The 12112-nt window shown below is 42.3% G+C and overlaps 1 protein-coding gene across 2 annotated transcripts in view; it reads left to right on the top strand.

Moving 5' to 3' along the window:
* The window catches only part of GLDN (gliomedin), a 106533-nt gene that overhangs the window by 293 nt on the left and 94128 nt on the right, over positions 1-12112 (top strand). The window contains exon 1 of one of the 2 annotated variants that reach the window (XM_063926078.1): positions 5169-5301. The exons of the other annotated variant lie outside the window; for it this stretch is intronic. The gene's annotated coding sequence lies outside the window, so the exon portion shown is untranslated. Of the gene's footprint in view, positions 1-5168; positions 5302-12112 lie in introns of those variants that run through there. 2 annotated transcript variants of the gene reach the window in all.

The raw sequence follows: 12112 nt of genomic DNA, 5'->3' as shown, positions 1-12112 counted from the left end.
GACCTTGTCTTATTTGTTTTATTGGAACTTCTACAAGTTGGCCACTTTTTGTTCCAAGACGGTACTCACCTCCCTCGGAGTCTGACTTTCACGTTGAGTCAAGCCTTTAATATTTTATTTTGTTGCTGTCTTTTATCTTTGAATTAATGTACATTCTTTTACTGGATTCCCTGGATGGAACCTTTGTAAAGAAACCGTTATGTGAGGAGACACGCAGCTGTCAGAGTGAGTGTTAGGTACGCTTATTACGTATCAACATATTGAAAGAAACTGTCATCATCTTTCTGTGAAAAATTCGGCTATGGTTAAAAAGATACCTTGATATGAGTTCAGACACCTGTCTTTATGTAAGTGAGGTGTGTTCATGAGAAGAAATCTTTTTCAAATAACGATAAAAGATACCTTTATATACACCATCTGACGACTCACATTGTAAGTGAGGTACGCCAGATGAGATTGGTGAAGTTTTAATTCATTGTTGTGTACACAACATTACTACACATTGTGTATTTTTATTTTTATATCCCTTTGCCTGTCATCGAGTGTTCCATCAAGGACCCGGACACAGAGCTCTTCCGGTCACCCATTGGGATAGGTCCAACATCGGATTTAGAAGGCAGCAATCGGTAGACAAGAAGCGCCCCGAAGGATTTCATTTTTTCTGCAGCATTTTGTTCAATATCCCTTGAAATCCTTTAGGCAGCATCATGTTCAAGCACCGTGAGGGAAGAGCAGCAAGAATAGAAGAAGCACTCAAAATGAATTTTAAAGACGATGAAATTGAAATGACCGATGACAATCTTGAGACCGCTATGAACCGCCTATGTGATTGGCTATTAAAGGAGAACAGGTTATAGTGGGAAGTTGCCACCCTTGAAAAATATCAGGCCGAACAAATAATACCAAAGGGCTTAAGAATCATCAAACCACCCACTTTTCAAGATGGGTCAGAGGAATTTCAAAATGAGTGGAATACCATTTTGGAAAAATGTTCATTATCACTCATGTCCATTATACTAAAGGAAAGGAAGATTAAATTGAAAGAAACGAATGAAAGGATAGAAATACTTCAAACTCTTATACAACCATTTAATCAACTACCCACCTTTGCCGATTTGGAAAAGAACATCACAGAGAAGATCGACAAGAATACAGAATTCCTTAGTAAGAAAATGCAAGGAAAATTACAGAGAGACTATGATTTCTACAAATTCGGAATCATTAGAAGAAATAAAACCAAGGACCAGACGCAACGGAAGAAAGGGGAGTTAAACACAAAAGAAAGAAGGTACGAAACAAGGACCCATAGTCCATTTAGATCAAGATACACTACGACGACGACGTATGGTCAACAAAATCACTTTTATGATCACAGCAAAAGGCAACATTATGATGTGAATAATGGGAGGAATAACAGGAATCATGATACCCATAATCAGAGAAGGGACTGGAGAAGAAACCCCTATGATTGGCGAGAAACACAAGAACATAACCGATATCATCGAAGGGATGATACATATAAATATCGTCCGTACAGATATGAAAATTCAAGATATGAGAATAGGAATTATCATGATAGACGACACCAGGAGCTTACTCCAAGGAGAAGAGATCAGCATTTCAGGGACAAAGATCGTGAAATATCAAGGAGGAATCATGGCATACAGAACAAAAACCCAGAAGCCACTACTCAAGGATATGACGGAGGATCAATTAGGAGGAGCATAGGGAGGTCAACTCGGTATGCGAGTGAGGAGACACAAACTAGGAGGCAACCTTTTTTAGGAGAAAGGTCCTCAAGGAGGGACCATGTCTGAGTCACCTGATTGAGAAGACCACCACCCCAGTTGCGAACCATTTCCCAAGTAAAGACCCCCTATCGACAAAACATCAATGAGAATAGAACATCAAACAAACAAGAGAAAAAGAAAAAGACAAATATTCCAAATAGACCTACAAAACAAGGCTGTAGAGGAGGCATCAACAGAAAAAGAAGCAAACAGAAGTAAAACATCATTAACAAAGAACCGGTACACACCAATTTGGTGTTCAACCTCAGCAAAAGAAAGCTGACTGATCAATAAATGAGAGTGCTCAACAAAGGCCTCAAATATGCCCCAACGTCATATATGAATGACTTTGATAAATACATCGATATCAAAAAGTATATTAGAAAAATCACTCTGAGAAAATTCTTTGCACTAAAGGAGCAAGAGGGCAACACCACAGGAGAACAATCGGGGAAAATCACAGATACCATAGGACCAACGGAAGAAGAAACCCCCAACAAGAAGACAAAAGAAAAAATCCAAATTTTATCCAACCCACGTCAAGGGGCCTTTCATCGAAACCTTCACTAAATTAGATTTGGAGGAAGTAAAAAACCTAAAGAAACCTAAGATGAAATTTAACCTCAATAAACAGGAGAGGAAAATTATAGAAGATCTCAGTAAAGATGATGACATTATTATAAAACCTTGTGATAAGGGTGGAGGCATCGCCATATTAAACCGTGAGGATTACATTAGAGAAGTCAATAGACAACTGGTTGATAGTGAAACATACACCAAATTAAAAGGCGATCCATCGAATGTAATAAGGGAAAAATTCCTTACGCTTCTTGACAAACATCAGCAGAGCCAAGGAATGACCAAAGAAGAATATGACTTTGTGAATATAGAGGATCCAGTAACTCCTACTATATACATACTTCCTAAAGTCCACAAAAGTCTGATAGACCCTTCCGGAAGGCCTATCATAGCCAGAACCGGAAGCCTTACATCCAACCTCTCCGATTTGGTAGACTCAATCTTACAGCCCCTCGTTACCTCTAACCCCTCTTACCTAAAGGATACAGGCAATGCTATTAATAAACTTCAGAACATCAAGTGGGAAGATGGTATGTGTATGGCCTCTGCCGATGTAACGTCACTCTATACCTGTATCAGACACGAACAGGGTTTAGAGGCCATTACATGGTTCCTCGACAAGACAGAACTAACAAAGGATAGAAAGGACTTTACGTTGGAGGCCATCGATTTCATACTTAAAAATAATTATTTTTTCTTTAATGGCGAATTCTTTCTCCAAAAGAACAGCACTGCGATGGGGACTAAATTCGCCCCAAGCTACGCCAACCTATTTATGAGTTATTGGGGAAACAGAGCCATTTATGATGGCGTAGCTTGGGGCGGACCCCTCCGACATTGGTTTCGCTATATCGATGATGTGCTCCTCTTTTGGAATTCCTCCCAAGAAGAACTAGGAAAAATTTTTGATCTACTTAATGAGAATAATGTCAACTTGAAATTCACATTCACTAGTAGTTGTGAGCAAATCAACTTCCTGGATTTGACTATATATCAGGAAAATAATATTTTAAATACCAAGATCTATCAGAAACCGACTGACGTAAATACATACATTCCCATAGATAGTCAACATCACGCTTTATGGCTAAAAGGGGTTCGAAAGAGTCAATTTCTAAGAGTACGCAGGAACTGCAGTAATCATCAGGTCTTTAAACAACAGTCACTCCAAATGAAGAAGAACTTCCTCGGGAAAGGATATAATGAAGAGGACCTGAATCAAGTCATCAGTGAAGTGGAAACAATGGATCGTACATCTCTACTATCATCCAATTCAGCTAAGAAGACAGGAAATCAAGCCAGCAAGCTCAAGTGGGCTTTCATATCTCAATATGACGCCCAGCATAAACAAATTGAGAAAATCATCAGGAAGAACTGGTATCTTCTAACTAAAGACCCCATCCTTACCAATATAATAACAAAAAAAACCAACTTTGTGTATAGGAAATCAAGAAATTTAAAGAACCATCTAGTAAGGAGTGCTTTGCCTATGCCCACTCACAACTTGATTAGAACTAAAGGCTTCCACAGGTGCGGGTTGTGCATCGGATGCAAAAATATCAAAGACCCTACCAGCAAACACTGCGAAGTAAAAGTTAATGATGTCACCTTCAAAATTAGGGTATCACCTGTCACACTGCTAATGTGATTTACCTAATTGAATGTTCCTGTGGCCTCAACTACATTGGCAGAACTACAAGACCGCTCAAGATAAGAATAGGAGAGCATCTGCAAAACGTTAAAAAAGGAATAGAGACCCACCACCTCTCCAATCACTTTAAAATTAAACACGATTGTTCTATTCAGCACATAAAGAAATTTATTGGAATTAAACATATCAGATCCACTTGGAGAGATAAGAACATTGATAAGAATCTTGCAATTTTCGAGATGAAAACCATATTTTCACTCAATACTCTTACCCCTGGTGGACTAAACCACGACTTTGAACTCAAATGGTTTCTCTAACTATTGTCAGAGAAGCACAATAGATATCATGATTTATCGTCAAGATAGTTACTACATCTTCTATCCTTCTTTATGGGCATTCACTGATAGATAGTGTTAATCACCTATTTACATGAAATCCTATGGGATCATGTCACAACATTATTTCATTATTTTTTATTATTTCTGCCATTCAAAAATAGATTCATTGCAAATGCACATCTTAATTAAATCTTATATCTTCTTTAGAATATGTTAGAACAGTAATCTCATACCCCTGTTTTCTTTCAGCAGCTTTGAGCTTAGAAAAATGGGGGATAATCAAATTAGATATCAAGAACGGGACCACGGCTGTTAATTTCACCCACTGTAAGCTATGAATGTCCGTTTAGAACTACCAAGATGGCCTCTCCGCAGACTTCATAGACCACAATCCCCAGCGACGCGGCTCGTGAATATTCCAGCAAACTACATCACCCAAAAACCCCGGCGGGACCCAACTTCCGTCTCCGCCATGTTCAGCTCCTAAAAGACTACAACCAGAGACTACACCTCCCATAATCCCGAGCGGGATTTAACTTCCGCCTTCGTCACCATTTGCCTTCTTATTGAGGACTACATTACCCATAATTCCAAGCGGGACCCAACTTCCGTTTTTTCCGGTATTTGTCCTCGTTGTGAGAACTATCACGATCAGGACTCCCAAATAACAATGCTAGTAGCCTTTGTCTGAAAGAGTCTAGTTTTTATATCAGCTACCTCTGTATTATGGTAGTAAGTCTATCCATCTTTTATGTATTTGTTTAATTATTTTATACTTCCGGTTCCGGTCACATGACCGGAAGTGACTCAATTCCACCTACTATAAATAGGGAAACCTATTGTCATGGACCCTCATGCCTTGAAAAAGAGTCCCTTGACTCGAAACGCGTTGGATAGGAGGGGGCATTGCATCAGCGGACTTGTCAATTGAATCTGAGGGAAGGTAAGACCTTGTCTTATTTGTTTTATTGGGACTTCTACAAGTTGGCCACTTTTTGTTCCAAGACGGTACTCACCTCCCTCGGAGTCTGAGTTTTATGCTGAGTCAAGCCTTTTATATTTTATTTTGTTGCTGTCTTTTATCTTTGAATAAATGTACATTCTTTTACTATCCCTGGATGGAACCTTTGTAAAGAAACCGTTATGTGAGGAGACACGCAGCTGTCAGAGTGAGTGTTAGGTACGCTTATTACGTATCAACATATTGAAAGAAACTGTCATCATCTTTCTGTGAAAAATTCGGCTATGGTTAAAAAGATACCTTGATATGAGTTCAGACACCTGTCTTTATGTAAGTGAGGTGTGTTCATGAGAAGAAATCTTTTTCAAATAACGATAAAAGATACCTTTATATACACACCATCTGATGACTCACATTGTAAGTGAGGTACGCCAGATGAGATTGGTGAAGTTTTAATTCGTTGTTGTGTACACCACATTACTACACATTGTGTATTTTTATTTTTATATCCATTTGCCCGTCGTCGAGTGTTCCATCAAGGATCCGGACACAGAGCTCTTCCGGTCACCCATTGGGATACACAGTGCCCAGCTAAGTACTCCCACTCCCTCACATTTTCCACCTTTGCATGAACGATAGCGCCATCTAGTCCACAAAATCACTTTCTTCTGTCTAAATTTTTGGATCCTTTTTGGATAGGTCCAACATTGGATTTAGAAGGCAGCAATCGGTAGACAAGAAGCTGTCAGGAATCGACTCACCACAGCCACATCTGTCCGTCGGTGCGGATTCCGTCTGGGGTCCCTACGTTCTGCTGTCGTCCGCTCCTCTGCCGCCAGACGTCATCCTGGGCCTAGGAACGCTCCTGTAACAGCGGGCGTGTGAGCACGCCGCGTTCCCGCCGGGCCGCGGCATGGGCGCCGCCATGACAGTCTCCATCGGTCAGAGTACGGTGGCCAATCCGGAGCTTGGCCGCACCTCCTTTTCCCACTCCAACCAATGTCTGCACACCAGGGGGTATATCAGGAGCTGCAGGGTGAGCCTGTGGTTGTCCTAAACTTTGTGTCACTCCTGCGACCCATGTGCCTGGATTCCTCCGTGTTCCTGGTTACCTACCTGTTCCTCCGTGTTCCTGGTTACCTTCCTGCATTTCCATGGAACTACAAGCATCAGCAATCCCTGCATTTGTATTTGGCTCCACACCTATCTACAACCACTGTGTGCTTCAGCCTCAGCAGTAGAGACTCTCTCCAGGTGCATTCCATCACCTCACCTGTGAAGCAGCTTGCTAGCTGCCTGTGCCTAACGAACTACACTGTGGACTTCCACCTGAGTCTCCTGCATCTGCTACCAGGTTTGCTACACATTTATTACCATCTCTGCTGGCTCCACGTTTTAAACCATTCTGGTTCTCACACCAGTGAACTTATCCATCATTACCATTTCCTCCATAGACTCTCAGCTTCCAAGCTGCACCATTTCCATTGCATACTTTTTATTGTTTATTCCTGCACGTTATTCTGCTGCCTTATTGTGTGAACTTTTATGTTAATAAAACACCATTGCGCTGATGCGCAGAAACCCAATCCAGCCTCCTCACTTCTTCCATCCTACCTCCACTGACCCACTAGCGCCCCCTCAGGGGACACAAGCAAAACCGAACCTGACAGAAGCGCCCCGAAGGATTTCATTTTTTCTGCTACATAAGGGTTATGTTACAGTTGGAATCGGTCTTTGACTGATACTGTTTTTTCGTTCATACTGTTAACTGGTTGCATATATTCTAAGTTATATGGCATGATTGGTGTGGGCTGGTATGAATCTTGCCCTTAGATTTACAAAATCCTTTCCTCATATTGTCCATCTCCTCTGGGATACACAGTTTCTCTAACTGAGGTCTGGAGGAGGGGCATAGAGGGAGGAGCCAGTGCACACCCATACTAAAAGTTCTTTAGAGTGCCCTGCGGAGCCCGTCTATACCCCATGGTCCTTACGGAGTCCCCAGCATCCTCTACGGACTAGGAGAAAAAGATTTACCGGTAGGTTTAATATATATAAATACGTAGCTGTGGTACCGGCACTCCGTCTCTAACCAAATAATGGTGCCTCCAATGCACTACTCTGCAGCAGGGCAATATAACGTGAAGGAGAGAGTGGCACTCAATCGGACTTTTCGCTCAGCTAAACAAATGGGCGCAGGATGCCTCTGCAGGTTAATGTTTCAGTTTTATTTACAAAACTTTCGTCAGAACAAAGAACATTACAAAATTGCTTACCTTTATACCTTAAACACCCGTGAAGACACCCACATGGAGACACGAACCGCTGGGCGCAGGGCCGGTGACGTCACGCTCCCGCGACGATTCCCTCATCTGCGCCTGTGCCGGACCCTCCGTTACCTAGCAACATACAGTAAACTAAGTGAAAAAACCATCACCATGACAACTAACTCCAAGCCGCACTATATCGTAAAAAGTAATGCCGGACAGCCATTCCGCAGGCTGAAACTGTATCAAGCATACTAAAAGGCCAGCGGCTTTGCCCAGCTATAGCGCACATATACCAAATAAAATTAATATTATGAACAAAGTTTTAAACAAAGCAACTGAGATTGAGTTGTTCATTCAGTCCTCTTGGAGCCACGGTGTCCAATGAATGGATCCAGCGTGCCTCCAATTGCAGTAGCCTCCTACCTCTGTCACCACCTCTAACGTTCGGGGGGACATGATCTATAAGCTTGTAGCGCAATGTGGCTAAACTATGCCTCTGCAATTTAAAGTGCCGAGCCACCGGCTGTTCGGAATCCGAGCCCTCCAGTGCGTGCCTGATCGACATCCTATAAATATAGAGATTAATAGAATCTGATTGGTTGTTATGGGGGGTGGTCTTCAGTTTGCCGGCTGTCAGGATCCCGGCTCACAGTATACCAGTGCCGGAATCCCGACAGCTGGCATACCAACACCTTTTCTCCCTCTTGGGGGTCCACGACCCCCCTGGAGGGAGAATAGATAGCGTGGCACGCATAGCGCACACCGTGCCCGCAGCATGGCAAGCGCAGCGAGCCCGCAAGGGGCTCATTTGCGCTCACCCAGCTGTCGGTATGCCAGCGGTTAGGATTCCGGCGCCGGTATAATGGCCGCCGGGAGCCCGGCCGCCGGCATACCCTACTACACCGCTATGGGCAATGCTGGCGATATCCGCTCAGCAAAGGGATGCAAAGCAGGGAGGCGCCACGCTGGAGAGGCACTCTCCCTGCTCTGCATCCCTGCTGAGCACTGTGTGGTAGTATGAAGATGGTCCCTCAAGCAGCACAATGAGCTGTCTGCATGTGCCATTCTAGTAAGGCTGAGACAGAGTGACCCCAGAGCTGAGCAGAACTTGCTCTTACAAGTTAGGGGAGGTAGGAGCTGCAGCATCCGATGATAGAACAACTCCCCCCTCCCCCGCCAGGCTGGATGTTGCTACTGCACCCACCCTCCCCTACTACAGAACTTACAGCTGCTGGGAGGTACAATCAAGCAGGGACGGCCTGGGGCAAAGTACTTCCCAGTTCCCTGGTGGACACTGCTGCTTTAACGCCACACCCCTTTCTGTGAGGGGCGGGACTTAGCGGGCCATGATTGTGTGGGGAAGAGGGGGTGCACCCAGTCCAAAGCTGACAATTACTCCCACTCCCCTCCTCCTGCGGATGTCACTGATACAGGGCTGTGAGACCATCATGATGACATCTCATACCCAGGAAGAGCAGCAGCCTGAGACAGTAAGCAAGAGACATACAGCCAGCCTGTGAGAAGCAGCACTGAGTGAAGACAGGAGAAGTAGAGAGCAGGTAAGTTACAAAAGAAAGGTTTGGGGCAGGGGTATTAAGCTATTTATAAAAAAAATGGGCCTGTACTATATATTAGTGCACTGAGGCTGTAATATATATATATATATATATATATATTAGGTGGCTCTGTACTGTTCTGTACATTTAACCATGGCTCTATACTGTACATTGGAGTATATTTTTGGAGGACAGGGCACCAGTGCTGTGGGGGTACTTTGCGCGCATAAAGGGGGCATGGCTGGCCTGGGAGGGTGCGCTGCCCCGCTGGCATCACTATTGGGGAGTGGGCCGTCCCCCTCAACGTCACTAGTGGGGCATGCCCGACACCTACGGAGGTGCTGGGCTTTCCCCAAGCTCTCCATTGAATTTATTTATTTATTTATTAACAGTTTCTTATATAGCGCAGCATATTCCGTTGCGCTTTACAATTAGAACAACAGTAATAGAACAAAACTGGGTAAAAACAGACAGACAGAGGTAGGAAGGCCCTGCTCGCAAGCTTACAATCTATGAATGTGAATAGATGCCGTGCGCGTGCGCGCGGCAACTATTCACACGGTTGCATCAGTTACAGGGCAGGCTGTTTTAGCAGGGCAGCACAAAATGGGCAGGGCGCAGAGCCCTTCTAAACAGCCTATCGTGAAAACATATACACCTACCCATGTCTGTATGAATTATTTGAGTGCCGCCGCCTGCTAGCTATATATAGATATATATATATATATATATATATACACACACACACACACTAGGACATGCAGCTTTAAATAGTGAATGTATATATATATATATAGTCACTCAAATACACAGGCTAGGGCATGCAGCTTTATACAGTAAAACATTACATTATGTAACAGTACTACTGTGGACATGCATGTTTATATGCTGCACTGCTACTGTGGGCATTGTGTATAAGGGGCACTACTATTGTGGGCATTATATGTATAAGGAGCAATACTGTGGGCATTCTTTACAAAGAGCAGTACTGTGGGAATTATGTATAAGGGGCACTACTAATGTGGGCTTTATGTGTTTAAGGGGCACTACTGTGTGCTGTAACATGTATAAGGGGCATTACTATGTGGTATAATATGAATCAGGGGTACAATGTGCGGTGTAATGTGAATATGATTGTGCTACTGTCTGGCGAAATTTGAATTTGGGGTACTATTGTGTGGCCATGCTCCCTTCCTTGTAAGACCACATCTTTTTTGTAGGTTGCGCCTATGGTGTGCACTATCGCTTTATCAAAAATGGGAGAGAGGGCGCAAATTTCTAGTTTGCAGGGAGGCACCGAACACCCTAGCACTGGCCCTGGCTATGGGCAACCTCTCCACTTCTTTAAATTCACACTTTAGTAAATATACCCCTTTATGTTTTCCATTAAATACATCTTCCCAAATTCAGCCCACATCAATTAATTGAAAGAAAGTTAAATACGCCTCACCTTAAATTAACAGGCACCACCATTACCTCACTATTAAGTTATATTAGCCCACCATAAAATAATAAATAAACACCCACCCATGCCATTAAATAAGTATACGTCCCTATCCCTTCACACTAATTACATGCCGTCCCACAGATGACAAGCAAATGGAGGAGTGAGGTTCAGTATTGGCACATTCCGACAGTGAAGAAGTTAAGTGAGAAATGTCATTATGGGGTATTGTGTGTAGAATGTTGAGGAAAAAATAATTTATTCCATTTTGTAATAATACTGTAATATAACAAAATGTGGAAAAAGTGAAGCGCTGTGAATACTTTCCGGAGATTCCCACAGCAGTAGGTATATAATAGACTTGTGTAGATGTATATCTGTAATGAATACTTCACCAATGCCAAAATACAAAACAAATTTGTATTTAAAACATGAGTATAGTATTGCAATTAAAATACACAGATAATATTTAATATTAGATCAATTGATCTCAATATTCAAAATTGAGCATATGTTATCGGCATTTCATCCAAATTTCGTATAGTAATGATTACTGTTATAAGAATAACCTAATATAGTAGGTTCAGTATGTCTTGATTCCTCAGGGAAAAGGGTATCAAAGAGTCTTCTACCCCGATCCCTTCGTCAGATACTACATCTAAAGTACAGAAATTTCAATTAAACGTCAAAATGTCAATGGATCCAGGAGATTTGACAATAATGTTCAACAACATTAGGTTCGGATTTGGATTTTAAATTTAAAGGTGGGGGATATAAAAGATGTGACAACAATGTACAAACCTCATTTTAAAACACTACATACTGTAGGTCTTGAAAAAGTTCTGCAATAGAACACAATGTGTTGACTGCTATTAGTGTTTGATTACTGCACAGCACTGATGGTATGGGCACAGTGATTGCCAAACACCCACTGGTCCAGAGTTTTTATGGTTTGCTACAACTAAATGAAGCCATGGAAGTAGGCATCCCTTATCGCTCTGCCTAGTGATGTCTGTGCAGCTATCCAAACCAGTGGCACCTTGAGAGAGACAGTATTAACCGTGTGCTCTGGGTGCACCAGAAGTTCTCACGTAAGGAAGCCACTGACTGGTTACAGTTTTACCATTACTACCAATTTCAGGATACACATGGCCACTATTCTTAATGGAGTAATCACATTGCCTGGAGGTGATCCCCCTAAAAGTCTCCCCATATCATATGGACTGTGAGCTTGGTGATAAATTGACTTAATCCTTTTAAAATATACAGACCAGTTTTCTGAACGTTTACAGCGGTGTGTTAACTATGCCCCATATAATTTAGACTGTGACAGCAACCAATATTAAATCACCTTGCTATTTTATTGTGGAAATTATTTTTTAATTTATATGGTTATATATGGATTTACTAATGAAATGCTTTGTCTTGTAAGGAGATGCCTTTGTGTGTGTGGTTTTTTTTTCTTTCAAACAAGCAGATAATAATTTCTTATATTGTCAATTCAAGCACAGTCAGCTTGTTTC

This window comes from Pseudophryne corroboree, chromosome 6 (genome assembly GCF_028390025.1).
Source record: "Pseudophryne corroboree isolate aPseCor3 chromosome 6, aPseCor3.hap2, whole genome shotgun sequence".
Classification (NCBI taxonomy): Eukaryota; Metazoa; Chordata; class Amphibia; order Anura; family Myobatrachidae; genus Pseudophryne; species Pseudophryne corroboree.
Note: the sequence above shows the minus strand (reverse complement) of the source record. Positions and strands in the feature narration are given on the sequence as shown.